This window comes from Molossus molossus, unplaced genomic scaffold, assembly GCF_014108415.1.
Source record: "Molossus molossus isolate mMolMol1 unplaced genomic scaffold, mMolMol1.p scaffold_m16_p_6, whole genome shotgun sequence".
NCBI lineage: Eukaryota > Metazoa > Chordata > Mammalia > Chiroptera > Molossidae > Molossus > Molossus molossus.
This window is the reverse complement of record NW_023425399.1, coordinates 36,346,994-36,370,455: the sequence shown is the minus strand read 5'-3', so window position 1 is coordinate 36,370,455 and position 23,462 is coordinate 36,346,994.

The following is a 23,462-nucleotide window of genomic DNA, read 5'->3' as shown; positions in this document are numbered from 1 at the left end:
CTCTTGGACTTCCTTACAAAATATAGTTCAAAGGTGAAACTAAGATTTATAAGATGGTGGCCATGGCATTAAACCCAAATGTGGGGTCCCCTTCTGAGTTTAGGGCCCTGTGTGACTTCACTGGTTGCACACCAGTGAAGCCAGTCCTGGTTGAAATCCATTCTCCCTTGGGACTGAGTAAGCATGACATTTATCAACATAATCTTATTGTTGGAATCTTCTTGCCTGATGACTTTGGTTCCCATTCTTTACTATGTAATTTGTAGTTAATTTTGGGAAACTTTTAGGATCTTCTCTTTAACCTCAGTATTCAGAAATTTCTCAATTGTGCACTTTGTTAAGTTTTCATTTGTTGTCTAGAGATGTCAGAGAACACTTTCTGTCTGGAGACTCATGTCTTCCTGTTCTGGGAAGTTGTCTTGCACTGTTTCTTTGATAACTTTCTCTCCTCTCTTTTTCTCTGTTCTTTCAGAGACTCCTGTTGCTGGATGTTGGAGCAGTCCTCTAATTTGCTTTCTTTCTTTCCCTGGTTTCTCTTTGTTCATTACCTCTGCCCTTGGGGAATTTTACTCAACATTGTCAATTTTCTATTAAATTAAAAAATTTCCACAATCATATGTTTTTATTTCCAAGAGCTCCTTTTTTCTCTTTAATTTTTAATAGCAATATATTCTTATTTGGATACAATATTTTTTATCACCTATTCGAGAATACCAATAATATTTTCAATCCTTTAAAAAAATTATTGATTTGAGAGAGAGAGAGAGAGAGAGAGAGAGACATCAAGTTGTTGTTCCACTTCTATGCATTCATTAGTTGATTCTTGCATGTGCCTTGACCTGAGATGGAACACAACCTTGGTGTATCAGGACAACAACATTCTAATCAACTGAGCTACCCAGCCAGGCCTATTTTCAATACTTTTATTCATTCCTAATTCTGTTTCTGTTTTTTTCTATTTGTTTGATCTTATTCTTTCATGTTGGAGACGTTTCACAATTATCTAGTGATATGTTTATGTGGTATAATAAAAAATATTTGGCCTTTGTCCCTGTTTCCTCCTCACAGAACTCTTAAAACCCTTGGCATCTGAGTGAGAAGAGTGTTTTTGGTATGCTAATAAGATGGCTTTTGGCAGAAGAGCTCCCAGATCACTTCAGGATGGTGGCTGGTCTTCAGAAAGATCAAGCCTGATTAGAGGGTTGAGACCCCCTGCTTCACCCTCTGACCTCTGGGGAGGAGGGAGGGACTGGAGATTGAGTTCAATCACCAAAGGCCAATGGTATAATCAGTGTATGTAATGAAACTTCCTTAAAAATCTCTCAACCTTGACATTCAGAGTGCTTCTGGGTAGGTGAGCACATTGGATGCCAGCAGGAGGAAGCTCTATGACATCCCCCACACCTTGCCCTATGCATCTCTTCCATTTGGCTGTTTCTGAGTTGTATCCTCTATAGTAAACCGGTGACACTAAGTAAAGCATCTTCCTGATTTCTGTGAGTTGTTGCAGCAAAATACAAACCTGAGGAAAGGGTCAGGGGAACCCCTGATTTACAGCTTGTTGGTCAGAAGTAGTAGTGGCCTGAGACTTATGATTGGCATCTGAAGTGGGGCAGTCTTATGGGACTGAGCCCTCTATTAATTTTTTTCTATTTTTACTTTTTTATTTCTGAACAATTTTTATTCTAATGTATTTTAATATTATCACAGTTTCCCTTTCACAACTTTGGTCAAGGAATAGTTTGGTTAAGGTATTGTTTCACAGATTGTTAAATTGACAACGACTTAGTTTGAATTACTTAAAAAGTATCACACGGGAGTACGTACGTGCACACACACACACACACAAATACAGGTTTTGAGAATAGATAACTAGATCAATAGATTTTACTTCTTAATGTAGCTGTAATACCTTTCTTAGAAACAACCATTGCTACTTATCAAAATACATTTTTTCAACTACAATCTACAAATTGAATATCAATGAGTAATTTTCAGTGAAGTTGTCATCTTTCTTTATCTTAATTAAGGTCTGGCTGGATAAACAGACCAGGAAACATTTTGAGCCACATAGTACTTTGTATTTTGTCAAAAATTACAGGATGTAAATGATCGTTTGGCAATGGGACTGGGCTCTTTACCTGTGGGATCTGAACTGTTTGCTGTCTAGTTGGTGCCAGCTTTGGGTGCTAAAGACACCATGTGTTTGGTGTCAGGAAGAAAACCTCTCAGTCTATACTCAAAAGTGAGGCACTGTGATTGGGCAGTGAATCACTGATTCATTGACTAATTCCTAAATGTCATTATTCATTGGTTTGTTTTATGGACTGTTTTAGGGGAGAATCTGAATCTCTAGCCGTGTGTGTGTGTGTGTGTGTGTGTGTGTGTGTGTGTGTGTAGTCTCAAAGCAGGATGAGGAAAGGGCATTGGGCAATCCACAGTATGACATGTAGACTTATTTCACCCTGCTTCATCTCTGCATTTCTCTGGGCCTGCTTCCCAAGCCCAGTTACTCTGAAGAATAAACTTCCAACTTCTGCCAGGAAGCAAAGAAAGGGCTGCTGCATGGATACACACCATGAGTGGAGACCTGATCGGCTCAACCACACGATGGGCCAACTTCCAACAAATGCCCTTTTCACGGTGAGCTTTACTCTCACCTTCCTTTTAAAATATTCATTTCTTATAAACACTGAGCAGCTCAGAGGTTCTTCAGGGTGAAGCAGCTCTGTTCCCACTTGTCTGCAAGCAATTGGCTTTCTCCTTTCTTCATTCTGCCAAGGTAATTACCGTTCCTTCGTCCATTTCTCACCTCCCAAAAATTTGTTGAAAGCATTTATGGCAAATTGTCTCTTATTCTCTTCGACCTTGTTGATTAATTTGTTTTTTAAAATTCCTTGGCAGTCATTTTAATGAGATTTGGGTAGGAATAAAAGATAGTCATGGTGAATTCCACTGTTTAACCAGAAGTTCCCTTTAGAAATCTTAATCCTTATTGAAGTCTAAACCCATGTACTTTACTCTTAAATTAATCCTTGTTGTTTACTAAGTAAAACAGAAAGTAATCTAGAGAAATAGTAAATTTCATTCTATTTCTCAAAACTTATTTATGTCAAGTGCAATTCTAATAATCTTAGTTATTTAGTTTCCTTTTAGTAGACCAGAGGCATTTTAATAGAATGTTAGATCTAAGTGTGTCTATACCCTGATAGAAATTTTGATACCACCAGGAATAACCAGCAAAGCAGAAGGTAACAGAAAACATAATGACCAGTAAAAGAATACATAATAGCACAACAGTTTCTATAGGAACAAAGAATCCTGCTTATTTGAAAATGCACTGCTGCATTAAAGTGTAATTCTGATGTCATCCTCCTGTTACAAAACCTTCTAATTGCTCCCCATAGTCTGTAGACACAAGTTTAATGTTCTCGCACTGTTCCATCTGTTGCCAAACATATGACCTGTGGTGCCAACTTTTTAAAATACCTACTTTATTTCACATCTCTCAGTTTTTATTTCAGCACTATGAATTTCTTAGCATGGCACACACCTTAGCATGCCCATCGCAAATCATCCTTTCAATACCCACTGGAATTCTTATGTTCTCTCACTCCCTTCTCTTCTGTGTTCCAGTGGTACTTGTTTAGATTTATATAATAGCACTTGTGTTTTGCCAAAAATTTTAAACTTATATATCTGCCTTTCTTCTCCAATTGGATCATAAACACCAAATAGCAAGGGCCATTGCAATGAACTGAATGTGTCCACCCCCTCCCCAAATTTATATGTTAAAACCCTACTCCCAATGTGATGGTATATGGAAGTAGGTTTTTTGGGGGGTGATTATATCCTGAGGTACAGCCCTCAATAATGGGGTTAGTACACTTATCAGAAGAGGCCAGATAGCTAGCTAGCCCTCCACACCCGTGAAGATACACGGAGAGGTGGGCAGTCTGCAAACCAGGAAGAGGATCCTCACCAAGGATGAACATCCTGGCACCCTGATTTCAGACTCATTGCCTTCAGAACTGTGAGAAATAAATTTTTGTTGTTTCTCAGTCACCCAGATGATAGCATTTTTTACAGTAACCACACCAACTAAGATAGACATTAGTCTTGGCACAATGCCTTGCCTGTAAATGCTCCTGAATAACTGTTTGTTGAATCCAATAAAAAATTTGATAATTGATGTTTGACATAATAATCTTTAACCCTCAAGGAAAGGTCAAATAAGAATCTGTACATTCTGTTTAAGAAGAAAATATGTAATGCATTTTTTAATATTTCAAAAATAATAAAATGAAACAAGAAATAATGTATAAAGGGCAATATTGCCTTCAGTTTATCATAAAAAAATATTTCTTGTTGATGGAACAATGAGGTATTTTTTTTTTACATGGAAAATAATCCTTTTATACCACAAGAAGTTTAAGTTTGAACATTATAGCTTACAGATGGAATATCAACTCTATCTTTTTAAAAAGAGATGTGTGAAGGGGCTATGGCAGGTGGAAAAAAAATGTGAATATTTTTATTTCAGTATGTTTTTGAGAGCAGCTATGAGTTCTTTGACATAACTGACCTGTTTCCAAAATGTTTGGAATCAAACCTTATCTTGCCATTGACTCATGTTATAATTTCCAAGGTGCTTTTATCTTTGCTTTAGATTGGTTTTTGATTAGGTGTGACTCCTGATACATTTGCTTTAAATTTCTCTCTCCTCCCCTGTCAAGTGGTTAATGATCTCAAAATGTCACTCTGCCTTTTGTAGATTTCCCAGGAAGTGTGGGTACAACTGTAAAACAAATAAAAAAGGTAGAATCGCTTTATTGGTGATTTCTACATGTACATGTCAGACCAGTTTCATGGGTATGTAACTTGCATGAATGGTGCTCAGAAGGGGCGTGTACATGGTTGAATGCTCTGCTGTTGTTATCTTGGCTTTCTTAATAATTTTATCTTTGAACTTTTTTTGTGTAAGTGAAGTCTGATGGGGCAGTGAGGGATGCATGTGAGCACAAGAGATATGTACAATATGTGAGTCTGCTGCTCCTTGCTGCCCATTCGCAGATAGTGTTTTTGATGGTCTATGAGCACAGAACTCTGGTGGACCCGTGATGCTTGGGAGTTCAGCAAAACTCAAAGCATGGATGTTTGCAACATATAAATCCAGCTTTAGCGCTGACATCCCTGGGAGGCCACGCTTTCTGTTCAGACCAGAACTTGCTTCCAGTGCAGAAAGAAGAAAATGGTGTTGTAAGAAACATGACTGATTAAGAAAACATTATATCCTGTATTAGCCAATGTGCATGCTGAAAATGACAGAAGGAATGCGAATGGTAGAAAAATGTATAGCTCCCTTTCCTTTCAGTCCTTTCTAACTCTTCACCAAGCCCAAAGTAGAGTCTGTTGGTAGTTTGTCAGTGTTTGAAAAAGTAATATTAAAACTGTTGAATTAGTTTTTGTAGCATTTTCACTGTTCTGATAAGAGTGGCAAATATATGGATGTACAAGCTATGAAATACAAATTGTATAACACAAATTAAATGCTTTCATATTTACACTTTAACTAGTGTTGCACAATATAAAGGTGAAAGGTAAAATTTACACTAATATCTTACATTTCTATTTTAATTGTCCTTTACTTAGAACAACATTAAATAACAAATAAAAGACATAATGACAAGAAGGAAAATATGAGAGAATGAAAGCTTTATATATATATATATTTTTTTTCTTACCAGCTTTTTGAATAAGGGCCCTACCCACAAATTACATGGTTGACTCTGCATGCAAGTATGGATTTTGACAAACAAATTCATAAGCTAGTACAATTCTGAAGTAAGTACAGTAAGCTATTCTTTAAAAACTATAAAGAACATTGTCAGATATTATTCAGGATGGGGATATACTTTTTTGTGATTTCCAGGGACACAGTCAATGAGTACCCCATGATGACCATGGCCCAAGGGAGGAAGTCACATTGGGAATTAACTGAGGATCAGCCCATTCATGGTCATGAAACATGTACCAGACTCATTACATTCAAGTCAACCAACCCATTTGCACCCTGACACAAACTAACACCAGATGAAGACCAGTGACCCTTTATTTGTTCCACACATAGATGTTGGTCATAGAAAATTACACAGTGAACAAGATAGCCACAGTCCTTGTACTATTGAAATTCATAGACCAGAGTCAGGGAATGTATCAAATAAAAGAGTGAAGTAAGAAAACATACTTAAAAGCACCATAGAGTTTCCTGTTTATAGAAATTTTTATTAGTCATCAAGATCCTCTCATTGCAAGTGACCAAAAAACTTCATCTCAAACTGTCTCAAGCAATAGTGAAAAAGTGTAAGTTTATATAACCCAAGTCATATGAATTATGAGCGGGCCAAGGTGTTTTTCCAAAGGAAAACTGAGGTGATTGTCTCAGAACAGGGAGACTGAATGCTCTATTACAGAATCTTGAAAGAAATATTTTGATGATGTAAATAATCACTCTTGTTTCTACTGGGATATATGTTTTAAAAAGTTGGCATAATGGCTTTTCTTAAAGAAGAGAGACTCCCGAATGTTCCTATTATTTTTGGCTGTGTCCGGATTCTGGAGAACAGCACCACTGGTTTGTTGGAAATGTCAATCTGACACGTGGGTAAAATGTCAGAATACGGAAGAAGTTTAATAACCCAAAAGAATGCAGGAAAGTGGAAACAGAGGATTGAGGAAACAAAGAGAACAAATACAAATAATTAGAAGACATTTTAAACTAAACAAAAATGGAAATACAACTTATCGAGATTGTGGGATGCAAATAAAGTGGTTCTTAGAAAGAAATTTAAAGTATTAAATGCTTATACTAGAAAATAAAAAAGGTCTAAAATCAATTTAAGTTTCGAGCTTAAAAAACTAGTAACGGAGGTGAGCAAAACAAACTCCATACAGGCAAAAGTAAGAAAATCATACAGCTATCAACAGAAACCAAGGCAATTGAAAACAGAAAAACAATGGAAAAATCCATATAACCAAAAGTTGGTTCTTTGAAAGATCAATAAAATTTATAAACTCTAGCTAGACTGATAAAGAGAAAAATAAGAAAAGACACCAAAAGTTACCAATGTCAGGAAAAAAATAAAAATATATTAATATAGACCCCACAAACATTAAAACTATAATAAGAGAACACTATGAATAATTAGGTGTACACAAATCTACAACTTAGATGAGATGAAGTGATTTCTCAAAACCCACACACATCTAAACTTACCCAAAATGAAATAGATACTTGAATAGTCCTATAACTGGCCAATAAATTGAATCTATAGTTTAAATGCTTCCACCAAAGAAGATTCCAGGCCTGGATTTTTTTTCATTGGCATAGTATACTAATTATTTTAATAAGATATAGCATTAGTTCTATACAATTTCCTCAAGAAAATAAAGGAAGAGACAACATTTCTAATCTCATTTTATGAGGACATTACTATCCTAATACCAAAATTAAAGACATTATAAGAAAACTACCGACATAAACAGATATTCCTCATGAACACAGATCAAAATGCACAAAAACATATTAGCAAATAAAATTTAACAATATATAAAACTAACAGGGCTTACTGAACAAATGCATGGCTGATTCAATATTCAAAAGTGTAATTTGCAAGGAAAAGTGTAAATTACCTTTAATAAGTGTGATCAATGCAGTCCAGTATATTACCAGGCAAAAGAGGACAAACCACATGTTTGTATCAGTAGATACAGAAAAAGCACTTGACAAATTTCGACATCCATTCATGGTAAAAATCATCAACAAACAAGAATTAAAATGAACCTTCCCAACTTGCGAATGGTATTTTTAAAATCCTACACCTAACATCATGCTTAATGGTTAAAAACTGAATGTTTACTGTCTAAGATTGGGAAGAAGTCAAGGGTGTCTTCTCTTGCTGTTCATTCCTATTGTACATTAAACTGGAGACCCTAGCCATTGCAACAGCAAGAAAAAGAAATAAGAGGCATTCATATTGGAAAGGAACAATAAAAACTGTCCCTATTTGCAGATGACATGATTGTCTATGTAGAAAATCTCAAGGAATCCCTTAAAAAAAAATCTCATAGTACTAATAAGTGAGTTTAACAAGGTTACAGGATATAAGGTAAACACAAATCAATCATTTTCCTATTTACCAGCAATGAGTAACTGAAACTATATATTTTTTAAAAGGCACGATTTTGGTATTAGTTTTCTCAGGCTGCCATAACAAAGATTGGGTGGCTTAAACAATGGAAGTTTATTTTCTCACAATTATGGAAGCTAGAAGCTAGAAATCTGAGATCAAGGTTCTGGCAGTGTTGGTTTCCTCTGAAGCCTCTCTCATGGGCTTGCAGATGGCCGTCTTCCCTCTGTGTCCTCACATGGTCTTCCCTCTGTGTGTATTTGTGTCCTTATCTCCTCTTCCGATAAGGATACTAATCATATTAAATTAGGGCCCACCTTAATGACCTCATTTTAACTTAATCACCTTTTAAAACTCCTTATCTCTAAATAGAGTCACATTTTGAAGTACTGGAGTTTAAATCTAAAAACACATGGCAGAATCTGTGTACATGGAACTTCAAGATATTATTTAAAAAACAACAGTTGTCCTAAATAAATGGGGAGACATTCCACGTTGGTGGATTGTACGAGTAAATATAGTAAAATATAAATTCTACCTAAATTGACCTAGAGATTTATTATAATTTTAAACAAAGCACCATTAGGATTTTTTGTAGACAAGGACAAGCTGATTCTAAAATTTAAATAAAAAAAAAATTAAAGAAATTAAAATTAAAAAAAATTAGAAAAAAAGAAATTAGAAAAATAATTTTTGCAAAGAAGTAAAGTTGGAAGACTCAATGCTGTTTAAAGATTACCTTAAAGATAGAATAATCAAGACAGTGAGGTATTGGGGAAGGGATATACTTATAAATCAACAAAACAGAATGGAACATACAGAAAAAAAGACCCTCGTAAGTAAGATTAACTGATTTTTTCACAAAGGTGCAAAGATAATTAAAAGGAGAAAGGATTTTGTTTTTCAACAAATGATGCTAGAGTAATTGAACATCCTCTCCAAAAAGTGAACCTTGACCTAAACCTCACACTTTATATAAAAGTTAACTCAAAATAAATCATAGGTCTAAATATAAAATGTAAACCTATATAGAAATTAAAAAAAAAAAAAACAAAAGAGAAAAATCTTCCTCCATGGATGGGTTTGACAAAGATCACTTAGCCACGACACCAAAAGCACATAGATAAAAGAAAAATATTGATAAATAGGAATTCATCAAAGACCCTCTTGAGAAAAATGAAAAGAAAAACTACATTCTGAGGGAAAATATTTGAAGGACACATACCTGACAACCTGTATCCAGAGTATATTAAGAGCTCTCAAAACTCAACAAAAACAAAACAAACAACCTGATTTTTTAAAATGTGCAAAATATATTTCATTATAGAGGCTACATGGAAGGCAAATAAACACATGAAAAGATTTTCATCATTAACTATAAAGAAAAATCAAACTGAGACGATAATGAGATACCACTATATACTTATTAGAATGGTTAAAATAAAAATACTAACAACATCAGGTGCTAATGAGAAAGTGTGGCAACTGGAATGCTCCTACGTTGTTGATGTGAATTCAGAAATGATATAGGCACTCCAGAAAATCATTTGGCAGTTTCTTACAAGTCAAATATATACTTACCATGTGATCCAGTTATCTGACTCCTCGATAGAAATAAAAATAAAATCTTATATGCACACAAAAACTTATAAATAATTGTTTATAGCACTTCTTTTCATAACTGCACCAAACTAGAAACAACTTAAATGTCCTTTAGTGGGAGATGAATAAATAAACTGTGATATATTCCTACAGTGAGATAATGCCAAGCAATGAACCATTCACACACACCACCACCACCACCACCACCACCACCACCACCACCACAAACAACAACTTGGATGAATCCCAAAGACATTATGCTCAATGAAAGGAGCCAGTTACATCATGGAGGGACCTGGAGAGTATTATGCTGAGCAAAACAAGCCAGTCGAGAAAGACCAGTACCATGCAATCTCACTTATTTATGAAATATCATGACAAAAAAATAAGCTGACAAATAAAATAGACCCAGAAACATGAAAGTAGGGAGCAGACTGACAAACCTCAGAGGAAAGGGAGTGAGGGGGGTTTGGGAAGAGATAAACCAAAGAACTTATATGCATATATGCATAACCAATGGACACAGACAACAATATGAGGAAAGCAGGAGGGGGGTTAGGTCAATGGGGAAAAAAAGGGGGACATCTGTAATACTTTCAAAAATAGAGATTAAAAAGAAACGAGCCAGTCACAAAAGAACACACTGTATATTCCTTTTTACATGACATTTGAAGAAGACAAAGCTATAGTGGCCAGTGGTTGCCAGGGGTCAGGAAGGATAAGACAGAGCATGTAACTACAGTAAGTAGAAAAAAAAAAGGTTTTTGGGGGGTGGGGGTTGAAGAAACTGTTTTTTTTTTTTTTTAACCCATAAAGAAGCCTCCATTTAAAACAGCTGAGATTGAAGAACAAGGTTTTCTTTCAAGGTGAGTGTTAAATACTCTTATTTTTAAATTTTCTTTTAATAATCAGCTTTACAAGTAGTTTACAGTATATATGTGAAAAATCATGCCCAAATTGATGAGCCCAGTTGTTCAAATGGGAATTATGAATGAATGCATGTTACCCACATTTCAGTTTTGATGTAGGTGGAATTCACTGAAGAGCTGGTCATTTTGGATCTGGCTTTCTCCTGAAGGGGGTTTTTATCTCTGAAAGCATCATCTGAGTTTTGTCCCTGGTCAAATCTTTAGGGACAAACAGCTTGGGGAGAAGTAGTTGTATTGTACCCCACCCCCCATAACCTTTCCCTTAGCAGGAATCATGAGCCCTCTCACGACATCTAATCACAACTCTCTTCTGCTTTATATGGAAATCAAAGTGACAGGATTTTCCCGATTTTATTTATGGAGACAGACATCAGAGGAGCAAGCAAGAAAGCAAGAGTTCTAAACAAATACATCTTAACCACGAGGTTTGCATGTGTTGCAGATTTTCTTTCCCAGGACAGATGTGCAACCTCACTTTTCAGAAGGGACCTGAGACCTCTAACCCCTTGCTAAGAACAAAAGATAATAGTCTCAGTTGTGGTATCACATGTGTTTCCCATGAGAAGGGAGACTCTCCAGGGTCACCCCCCCATTTGTCAGACTGTCTTGTGGGCACCCCCTGGTGGTCACAGGTGGAGTGGCTCTTTGTTCTTTGCATCTAGAAGTTCCCTGTATGGAACACTGGTGTAAAACAAAGAGAAATATTCTGATTTATTTTTTACAATCAGCAAGAAAGAAATAACTGACCACCAAGAGAAAAAGAAGCCGAAAATTAAGTATTTTCTAACCAAATGGTATTAACATGTGGTCATCAGAGCTCGGAATTCTTGTGTTTTTCTTCCACTGCTTTAGCATATTTTTTGTACCCCCTTCCCCTCCCCATGCTTTAATTTTCTCATTTGGAAAACAGGAAATTTAAACTAGAGTATCTCTAAGTGTGCTTCCGGCTTTAAACATAGTTAACATCTACTATCTATATGTTTAGTGTCTTCTGCAGAGGTGTTGGGTGCCATTTCTGCCAGCTGACTGCACCAGCCCTGAGAAGAGATCAGTGTCTGGAAAACTGAAGAAAATAGAAAGAGATCATGCAGACATCTCTTTGACCTCCATCTTTTCGCCTTTTCTATTTCTGGCAGTGTTAGCTTCCATAACATTTGAAAGAGATGATCATGATTAGAGCACAATTAAAGCCATTTGAAGCTTAGTTTAGGTTCTTCTGAAAGGCTATCATCCAGTCACTATGAAAACCCACTCATTTTTGAGAGACAGAGGATGTAAGTTCAAATCCTATGCTCCTGGTGAAAATGTGAACAGGACCCTCTTTCACACCTGCGGGTCCTGCCTGTCATCTTAAGGTTTCACAAGTCCTGAAACTAGAAGTTGTATTTTCGAAACATATCTCACATTTAGTTTTGTCTTACAGATAGCAAGGCAATTGATCCCTACCATGTCCTGTGTATTTCTACTTCTTTTGAGTGATCTACTTAATCACTTTCTACCTTCCATTTCCTTCCCTGTGAGTCGGGGCTGTGAGAGCCCAGATCCCAAAGGACATGCTTTGTAAAGGACGGCACAAGCATTACGATGACTTCACAGCCAGATCCCAGAGATGGTACCTGAAAGTTAAAGTGTTTTTCTATAGAACATCAATAATTGCTTTAAATGTTTCTTCAATTGTAATTATAATTCCCTTAGTGCAATATGTTGTTCTTCTTAGAAGGAAGACAGATAACATTTCTTAGAGAAAAACACATCCTAAAAGTGATTAACTGAAACCCAGAAAGATTGCAATTCTTATTGATTTGGCTTTTTAAAAATATAGTGTTTATTTGGAGAAGAGGACAGGAAAAGATTTGTCTATTCTTTTTTTTAATTAATTTATTTTTTATTTATTAATTTGTTTTTGTTACAGATGTTTCTCATTTTTCTCCCATTGACACCCTCCTCCCTTTCCCCCCATTCCCAGCCCCAACTTTGTTGTCTATGTTCATTGGTCATGCATACATGCATGTAAGTTCTGTGGTTTATCTCTTCCTCCTCCACCCCCCGTCCTCTGAGGCTTGTCAGTCTATACCACACCTCTATGTCTCTGGGTTAATTTTGTTCAGCAGTTTGTTTAGTTCATTATTTTCCACAAATAAGTGAGATCATGTGATATTTGTCTGTCTTTGCTTGGCTTATTTCACTTAGCATAATACTCTCCAGGTCCTTCCATGCCATTTCAAAGGGTAAGAGATCTTTCTTTCTTACAGCTACACAGTATTCCATTGTGTACATGTGCCACATCTTTTTAATCCACTCATCTACTGATGGAGACTTGGGTTGTTTCCAGATCTTAGCTATTGTAAATAGTGTTGCTATGAACATAAGGGTACATACATTCTTTCTGATTGGTGTTTCGTCTTCATAAGAAAGTCTCCATGTTGAACTGATGGGGTTGAAGAAAAAGGTCTTCTTTCAAGGTAAATGTTAAATACTCTTAAAATTTTCTTTTAATAATCAACTCCAAGAGCAGTCCATGGCATGTATAAGAAAAATCAGATCTGCCCTGGCTGGTTTCACTCAGCGGTTAGAGTGTCGGCCTGTGGACTGGAGATTCCCAGGTTTGGTTTTCTGCTAAGGGCACATACCTTGATTGCAGTTTGTCCTCGGCCCTGGTTGGGGTCATGTGGCATCCACTCGATGTGTCTCTCTTACATCGGTGTTTCTCTCTCTCTCTTCCTCCCTCTCTCCCTCCTGCTCTATCTGAAGATAAATGCAAAAAAAAAAAAAAAAGTCCTCGGGTGAGTATAAAAAAAAAAATCAGATCTGAATTGATGAACACAGTTCATCAAATGGGGGTTATAATAATAAAATACTTAAATGATTAATTAAGAGAACATATGTTTTAAATGCCTAACAAAGTAAATGACTAAGAAGTCTTAGCTCCTCAGGAATAGCACTGTATTGAGGGAACCCTCTGTGTTTTTGGTAGAAAAGCATGCAAGGAATTAACTTCATTAAGAGAAAAATGATGCCAAGCTTTCTCTATGGTAACACTAGGTGAGGTGGGGAGGGCTGTGGGCTATTATCCTGGAAGATGATCTCTTTCTACCTCTGTTAGTGTGATTCTGAGTTTCCTGCCTTGTTGCCCTTGAGCCATTGAATTTCTAAGAAGTAGCCTCCTTTTCCTGAACCAGACCCCAGTCCCTTCAGCACCTGTCTTTTCTTCAATAGGTCAGCCTTTGTGTTTCTCTTGCTTTACATGCACCCCCACCAGCTCTGTCTACTATCTCATCGTTGAGACCAAGGACGATCTGGGGACTGTGTCGCTGCTTTCTTGGCCTCTGTCCCTCATCACATCAGATCACATCAGATCACATCACATCACATCACATCACATCACATCACATCACATCACATCACATCACATCACATCACATCACGGTCTAGTTGTTCTCTGCTTTGCCTCTGAGTTGTTCAGCACAATGCCTGGCAGGTTGGGGACAAAGCTTGTGACCAGTGACTGGGTACCTTTCCCTCAGGGGACTCCTTTGATCCTGGGGAATGACAGTGGTGGGGAATCTGCTCAGAGCAACAAACATGGTGGTGCCCTACCCCAGAGCGCACACTTAGCTATTCTGGGAAGCCAGGAAAGACTGGTTGTGCCAAGTTTTCTGCCTTGCTCTGTCATATATTGTCTCTTCCTACAGTAATCCTGGGGACTCTTTTCATCCCAGGATTTTATTCCAAATGGAATGTTAAGAGGGTTCAGATGCGGAGAGACAGGTCAGGGCCATGGGGGTGGGGAGAGGTGTGAGCTTGTCCAGATCTGTGGCTTTGCCAGGACTGTTTTTAAGTTGACACAGGGCTAAATAAAAAGCCCCTTGCTTTGATCTCAGGGACTTCCTGGGTAGACTGTCTGATTAGATAAAGATCACGTATCCCCCAACCCCCATTCTCTAGGAAGTAATCTAAACTTTGCAGCCATTCTTCGTCCTGTGCTTCTGTCTCCTTCCCAAAGTCTGCAGCTCTCTGTTTCTTTGGGTCCTTAGCTGAGTCTTGGGTTTTCTTTCTGTTTGAGCAGGAAAAGGAGCCTGAGAAAATAGGGTTCTTTTTCCCCCTTTAATTCTTCTTAAGTTGTTTAGAAACAAAGAGAAGGCTTTGTTTGAGAGCCTCATATGGACCTCGTCTGGTCTTGGGCATCAAAGGGAATTGGTCTCTGTTTGCAACATGGTCAGCGGCTGGGATGCTACGAACAGAGCTAATTGGCAGGTGGAGGGTTTGGAGAGAGAAATATAGTGAGTTCCTGCACTGGTTCATCAGCTAAGATAATGGTGTGTGAGGTGTATGTGTATGTGTGTGGGGATTTTATTCTCCTAGAGCAACTGAAACTCTTACTTAGATCTGGACACCCAGGCGATTTACTAGGAACTGTCTTTGATGATGAGGAACTGACTTGAATTTGGGAGTGGGGCAATTTTAAGAAATGCTTGAACCCAAAGAGCGGCCAACTTGGAAATCCTCTAGGCTGGGTTGCAGCTTTCCAGCTTTGTTCAGGAGGAGAATCTCTTTATGACATTAAAAAAAATGAGACTTTGCAAAATGAGACTTGCAAATATTTTATTTTACTTACACCTCTGTGTGATCACCGGTCTAAGTGACACACACAATTCACAAAGCATCATTGTTAAATCTTCATGACAACCTTATGATCAACAGTACCATTTGGTGACGCTATTTTACAAATGAGGAAACGAAGGCACAGAGAAGTTAAATATCTTGTTCAAGGTCACACAGCAAGCCTGTGACATTAAGGATTTAAACTAGGCAGTGTAGCCCAAGAATCTGACTTTGCTGCCTGCCTACCCCCCACAACTCAACACACACACACTTAGAAATTCACTAAGAAAATACACATGGAAAGAAGTTATACATTTATAAATTCAGTAATATTTTAAAATATTTGCATACACATGAAAAATAGTCACATGTGCGAGGCAGTTGAATGTAGCGGTTTATTCATCAGTTTCATAAACATTTCTTTGAGAGTCACTGCATGTACTAGGCCCTGAGCTAACTGCTGGGGATCTAATGGTGATTGAAACACACCAGGTCCCTGTGTTGAAGCTGAGGCTTCAAGGCAACAGGTCTGGGCCAAGAGACCAAGGATCACCTTTACACTGCAATGCTACTGAGGGTTTTAGATGCTGGAGGGTCAGGGTCCTGGAACTTCCTGAAACAGAACATTTTTCTCCTTGGATCCAAGCAGCAGTCATCACTTATCCAGAGAGGAAAAGCCCTGCTTGAAGCAGTGTGTTGCAGAAGGACTTCTGATCTGTTCTTTCTACACTTGACATGAGAATTTTAACTGCAGTTGTCATAGTAAGGATTCATATGGTTTAGACACCTGTAGAGTAACTACTAATTTTCTCTCCAGTATCTTCTTTATTTCTTCTCATGTATCTTTATTGTTGAAAGTATTACAGATGTCCTCCTTTTTTCCCCTGTTGACACCCTCCTCCCCGCTCGTGTCCGCCCCTGCCTTTACCACACTGTTGTCTGTGTCCACTGGCTATACATACATGCATATAAGTTCTTTGGTTTATCTCTTCCCACCCTCTCATCCCCTCTTCCTCTGAGGTTTGTCAGTCGGTTCCCTACTTCCATGTCTTTGGATCTATTTTTTAGTCAGCTTATTTTGTTCATTATATTCCACAAATAAGTGAGATCATGTGATACTTGTCTTTCTCTGACTGGCTTATTTCTTTTGGCATAATACTCTCTAGGTCCCTCTATGTCATCTCCAAGGATAAGAGATCTTTCTTTCTTAAAGCTGCATAGTGTTCCATTGTGTACATGTACCACAGCTTTTTTATTTACTTATCTACTAATGGACACTTAGGCTGTTTCCAGTCTTAGCTATTGTAAATAGTGCTGCTATGATCATAGAGGTGCATATATTCTTTCTGATTGGTGTTTCAGGCTTGTTAAGGTGTAGTCCTAGAAGTGAAATCACTGGTTCAAATGGCAGTTCTGTTTTAAATTTTTTGAGGAAACACTGTATTGTTTTCCATAGTGGCTACACCATCTGCATTCCCATCAGCAGTGAACTAGAGTACCCTTTTCTCCACATTCTTGCCAGTACTTGATGTTTGATGAGTTGTTGATGGTAGTCATTCTGCCAAGTATAAAGTGAGGTGATGCCTCATGGTTGCTTTAATTTGCATCTGTCTGATGATTAGTGAGTGACATTGGGTGTTTTTTCATATGTCTCTTGGTCATTTGCATATCCTTTTGGGAGAAGTGTCTGTTCAGATCCTCTGCCCATTTTAATTGGATTATTTGTCTTCCCTTTATTGAGTTGTATGAGTACTTTACATATTTTGGAAATTAACCCCTTATCTGATGATGTATCATTGCCAAACATATTCTCTGTATAATGGGTTCCCTTTACATTGTTATGCTGGTTTCTTTTGCTGTGCAGAAGCTTTTTAGTTTGATGTAGTTCCATTTATTAATTTTTTTCTTTGTTTCTCTTGCTCTAGGTGATGTATCAGTAAAAATTATGCTGCATGTGATGTCTGAGATTTGCTGCCTACATTTTACTCTAGTATTTTTATGGTTTCATGACTTACATTTAAGTTTTTATTCATTTTGAGTTATTTTCATGTATGGTGTAAGTTGGTAGTATTTTTTTTCTTTGCATGTTCCTGTCTAATTTTCCCAACACCATTTATTGAAGAGACTGTCTTTACTCCACTGTATGCTCTTGCCTCCTTTGTCAAATATTAATTGAATGTAATGTCTTGGGTTGATTTCTGGTTTCTCTGTTCTGTTCCTGTGCCAGTACCAGGCTGTTTTGATTGCAATGGCTTTGTAGTATAACCTGATATCCAGAATTGTGATCTCTCCAACTTTGTTCTTCTTTTTCAAGATTGCTGTGGCTATTTGGGATCTTTTTGTTATTGTTGTTCCATATAATCTTTTGGAGTATTTGTTCTATATCTGTGAAATATGCCATTGGTACTTTATTTATTTATTTTTCTATTCTATCTATATCTATCTATCTATCTATCTGTCTATCTATCTATCTATCTATCTATCTATTATTTTGGTATGTGCCCCTAGCGGGAACCAAACCTGGGACTCTCTAGTCCACAGGCTGACACTCCAACCACTGAGCCAAATCAGCCAGGGCGCCATTGATACTTTAATAGGAATTGTGTTGAGACTATATATTGCTTTGTGTAGTATGGACATTTTAATGATGTTGATTCTTCCACTCCATGAACATAGTATATGCTTCCACTTTTTTTTATATCTTCCTCTATTTCTTTTTTCAATGTCCTGTAGTTTTCTGAGACCAGGTCTCTTATCTCCTTAATTAAGTTTATTCCTAGGTATCTTAGTTTTTGTTGTTGTTGCAATGGTAAATGAGGTTTTTTTTTTTTTTTGTTTTTTTGTTTTTTTAGTTTTTCTTTCTGAGTGTTCAATATTAGTGTAAAAATGTGATCAATTTCTAGATATTAATTTTGAAGTTTGCTGCTTTGCCAAATTCATTTATTAAATTTAGTAGATTTTAGATGGAGTCTTTAGGGTTTTCTGTGTACAATAGCATGTCATCTGTGAATAATGACAGTTTTACTTTTTCCTTTTCAATTTGCTTGTTTTTTATATTTTTTTCTTGTCTGATTGCTGTGGGTAAGACTTCCAGCACTATATTAAATAAGAGTGGTGAAAGCAGACATCCCTTTTTTCTTAAGGTAAATTCTTTTAGTTTTTGCACATTGAGTATGATGTTGACTGTACATTTCTAATATATGACCTTTATTATGTTGAGGTATGATTCCTCTATTCCCACTTGGCTGAGTTTTTATAAAAAAAATGGGTGCTGTATTTGGTCAAATGCTTTTTCAGCTTCTATTGATATTATCACATGATTTTTATCTTTCATTTTGTTTATGTGGCATATCACATTTATTGATTTGCAAATATTGTACCATCTTTGCATCCCTGGGATAGATCCCACTTGGTTGTGGTGAATACTTTTTAAATGTATTCCTGGATCCAACTTGCTAATATTTTTTTGAGGATTTTAGCATCTATGTTCATCTGGGATATTGGCCCGTAATATGTTTATTTGCAGTGTTTTTATCTGGTTTTGAAATTAGGATTATGCTTTCCTCATAAAAAGAGCTTGGAAGTCTTCCTTCCTCCTGAATTTTTGGAGTAGTTCAAGAATAGGTGTTAGTTCTTTGAATGTTTGGCAAAACTCCCCTGTGAAGCTGTCTGGGCCAGGACTTTTGTTTGCTGGGAATTTATTCACTACTGCTGCACTTTCTTTAGTTGTTGTTGGTCTGTTCGGGTTTTCTTATTCTTCCTGATTCAATTTTGGAAGCTTGTATGATTCTTGGAATTTGTTCATTTTACCTAACTTGTCCAATTTGTTGGTATATAATTGTTCAAAGTATTTTCTTACACTGCTTTGTATTTATATGATGTAGTTTGTTATTTTACCTCTTTCATTTCCTATTTTATTTATTTGGGTCCTCTCTCTTTGTTTCTTGGCTAATGGTTCATCAATCTTGTTTACCTTTTCAAAGAACTAGCTCTTGGTTTCATTGATCTTTTGTATTTTTATTTATTTTTTGGTCTCTATGTCATTTATTTCCACTGTGATCTTATTATTTCCTTTCTTCTACTAACTCTGGGATTTTCTTTTGTTCTCTTTCTAATTCTTTATATTGTAGGTTTAGTTTATTAGAAATTTTTCTTTATTCTTGAGGTAGGCCTGTAATGCCATGAACTTCCCTCTTAGGATAGCTTTCACTGTGTTCCATAGATTTTGTGCTGTTGTGTGTTCATTTTCATTAGTTTCCAGGAAGTTTTTGATTTCTTCTTTGATCTTATTGGTAACCCATTCATTTTTTAATAACATGCTATTTAGCCTCCATGTGTTTGAATGTTATTTAGTGTTTTTATTGTAATTGATTTCTAATTTCATGCCATTGTGATCTGAGAAGAGGCTTGATATGGTTCCAATCTTCTTTTCTTTTTTAAAAAATTAATTAATTTATTTTTGTTACAGATGTTTCTTCTTTTTCCCCTACTGATTCCTCCCTCTTTCTCCCTCCCTGCCCCATCCTCAGCTCCCCTGTCCATGTCCATTGTTCATGCATATAAGTTCTGTGGTTTATCTCTCCCCCACCACCCCCTCTTCTGGGAATTGTCAGTCTGTACCCCTCCTCCACATCTCTGGGACTACCCCATTCCTCAGACTGTTATGTTCATTATATTCCACAAATAAGTGAGATCATATGATACCTGTCTTTCTCTGTTTGGCTTATTTCGCTTAGGATAATATTTTCCAGGTCCCTCCATGTTGTCTCAAAGGATCAATCTTTTTGAACTTGTAGAGACTTAGTTTGTGTCCTAACATGTGGTCTATCTTTGAGAATATCCCATGTATACTTGAAAAGAATGGATATTCTGTAACTTTGGGGTGAAATGTTCTGTAAATATTAATTAAATCTATCTGTTCTAGAGTGTCATTTAAGGTTTCTGTTTCCCTGTTTCATCTTTGTTAAAATATTTTTTCATTGATGTCAGTAGGAGGGTAAAGTCCCCTACTATGATTATATTTCTGTCAATCTTTCTTAAAGTCCTCCAGAACTTTAAAAATATATTTAGATGCTCTCATATTTGGTGCATATATGTTTCCAGGGTTATATCCTCTTGTTGGATAGATCCTTTTAATATTAGGTAATGACCTTCTTTGACTCTTTTTTAGGCCTTCATTTTGAAATCTGTTTGATCAAATATGAGTATTGTTACCCCAGACTTTTTTTTTCCATTTGCATGGAAAAGTTTTTTTTTCATTCCTTCACTTTCAAACTGTGTGAGTTCTTTGTTCTGAGGTGGGTCTCTTGTAGACAGCGTATAATGGGTCATGTTTTCTTATCGAATCAGCTACCCTGTGTGTGTGTTGTTGTTTTTTTTATCCTCACCCGAGGACATTTTTCCATTTTTTGCTCAGATAGAGTGGGAGGGAGAGAGAGGAAGAGAGAGAGAGAGAGAGAGAGAGAGAGAGAAAGAAACACCGATGCAAAAGGGACACATCAAGTGGCTGCCACCCACATGACCAACCAGGGCTGGGGACAAACTGAAACTGAGGTACGCGCCCTTAGCGGAAACCAAACCCAGGTCTCTCTGGACCGCAGGCTGACGCTCCAACCACTGAGCCAAACCTGCCAGGGCTACCCTGTGTCTATTGATTAAAACATTTAAGCCATTTACATTTCAAGTTATTTTTAACTCATCTTTATTGTTGAATATATTACAGATGTTTCCCCGTTTTTTCCCATTGACCCCCTCCTCCCTAATTCTGCCTTCTTCCCTTTCCCACACTCTTGTCAGTGTTCACTGGTTATGCATATATGCATAGAATTTCTTTGGTTTATCTCATCCAGCCCTCCCTCCCCTCTTTCCTTTGAGGTCTAACAACCAATTTGTACTTCTTCTTCTTCTTTTTTTTTTTGGTACATGCCCCTAGCAGCAGGAACCAAACCCAGGACTCTCTGGTCCACAGGCCAATGCTCCAAACGCTAAGCCAAACTTGCCAGGGCGCAATTTGTACTTCTTAATTCCTTCATCTTTTTCACCCATCCCTTCAACCCACACCCAGTTGGCAAGCAACAAAAAATTCTCTGTATCTATGAGTCTGTTTCTGTTCTGTTTGCTCATTTTGTTTGTAGATAGGTATGTATCAATTGCCACTTTATTGTTCATATTTTTGTTCTCCTTCAAGAAGACCCTTCAACATTTTATGTAATACTACTTTGGTGGTGATGAACTCCTTTGGCTTTTTCTTGTCTGGGAAACTCTTGATATGTCCATCAATTCTAAGTGATAGCTTTGCAGGATAGAGTAATCTTAGTTGTAGGTCGTTGCTTTTCATGACCTTGAATATCTCTTGCCACTTTTTACCAGCCTGCAAATTTCTTTTGAGAAACCAGCTGATAGTCTTATGGGATCTCCTTTGCAGGTAATGGACTGCTTTTCTCTTGCTGCTTTTAAGATTCTCTCTTTGTATTTAACCTTTGGCATTTTGATGATGATGTGTCTTGGTGTGGGCCTCTTTGAGTTCAACTTGTTTGGGACTCTCTGTGCTTCCTGAACTTGTATGTCTGTTTCCTTCACCAAGTTAGGGAAGTTTTCTGTCATTATTGTTTCAAATAGATTTTCAATTTCTTGTTCTCTCTCTTCTCCTTTTGGCACTCTTATGATGCAAATGTTGGCATGCATGAAGTTGTCCCAGAAGCTCTTAACACTATCCTCATTTTCTTGAATTCATTTTTCTTTTTGCTGTTCTGATTGGTTGTTTTCTGCTTTCTTATATTCCACATGGATGGTTTGCTTCTTGGCTTTACCTAGTCTACCATTGATTTCCTATAAATTAATCTTTATTTCAGTTAGTACATCCTTCACTTTTGACAGGTCCTTTTTGATGTTGTTGATGTTCTTACTAAGTTCCTTGGAGGTCTCACTAAGTCCCTCGAATGTCTCACCAAGTTCCTTGAGCAACCTTATAACCTGTGTATTGAACTCTGCATCTGATTGATTGCTTATCTCCATTTTGTTTACCTCTTTTCCTGGAGTTTTGTTCTTTTCTTTTATTTGGGACATGTTTCTTTGTCTCCTCATTTTGGCTGCTTTCCTGTGATTGTTTCTATGTATTAGGTAGAGTTGCTGGGTCTCCTAGGCTTCATAGGGTGGCCTATTATTGTAGGTGTCCTATAGGATCCAGTGGTACAGCCTCCCTGATCACCCCAGCTGGGCCCTTGAGGTGCACCCCTAATGTAGACTGTACACCCTGTGTTGTAATTGAGTCTTGATTGCTGTTGGCCTGTCAATGGGAGGGATTTACTTAGGCTGGTCAGCTGCAAGGACTAGCTGTGCTCACTATCCACTGGCCTCTGACTACCTTGGAGGATCAACTGTGTAGGGGCCCAGCATACTGAGCAAGACTTACTTCAACAGGGCTCTGGTACCCACTTAGTCCACTCATTGACTGTGTCAGTTGTGGAGGTGGTTGGGTAGTGGTGTTTCAATATGGTCTGGAGCTTTCCACAGGGTGTGCTGATTCTGGGGCAAGGTCAGCCACTGCTTGTGTTCTACCCGGGGCCACCTGCAATAAGCTACAAAGCAGTTTGCAGATGGCTGCTTCTTGTGCTCACTTGGAGGTATCCAGGAAAAGCCAAGTTGTGTACCAAGGCTGGTTGCTTCTAGTGCCAGGCCTGGGGCCACTTAACGAGAGGTATGGGGCTCACTGAGACCAGATGCTGCTTGTTTGAGAGATTTTAGGAAACTCTGAAGCAGGATCCAAGACAGGCCAATCCTATGGTATACTCTTTGGAAACAGCTTGGGTAGGCATGAAATTTGGATGGAGCGGGGCCTCAGGGAATCACCAGGGTGGGGCAAACAATATGAGCCAGGGTGCTGGAGTTCCAGATATGGTAGCCATCTGCTGCTCCAGGGAAGGACTCACCAAAGATCATCAGCCTCTGTCTGCACATTTGTCCAGGAGAAAGCTGCTCCTCCAGCCCTTGTCCCAAGGCCAAACAGCTCAGTTCTTCCCTGTATGTCTCTGGCACCCCTCAAGCTGCCTCTCCCCTCTGAGCTCAGAAGGAATGAGTCTGAGTAAGTTTGTGCACAGGCCCTTTAAGAAGAGCTGCCTGGGGCTCTCACTGCCACAGCCTC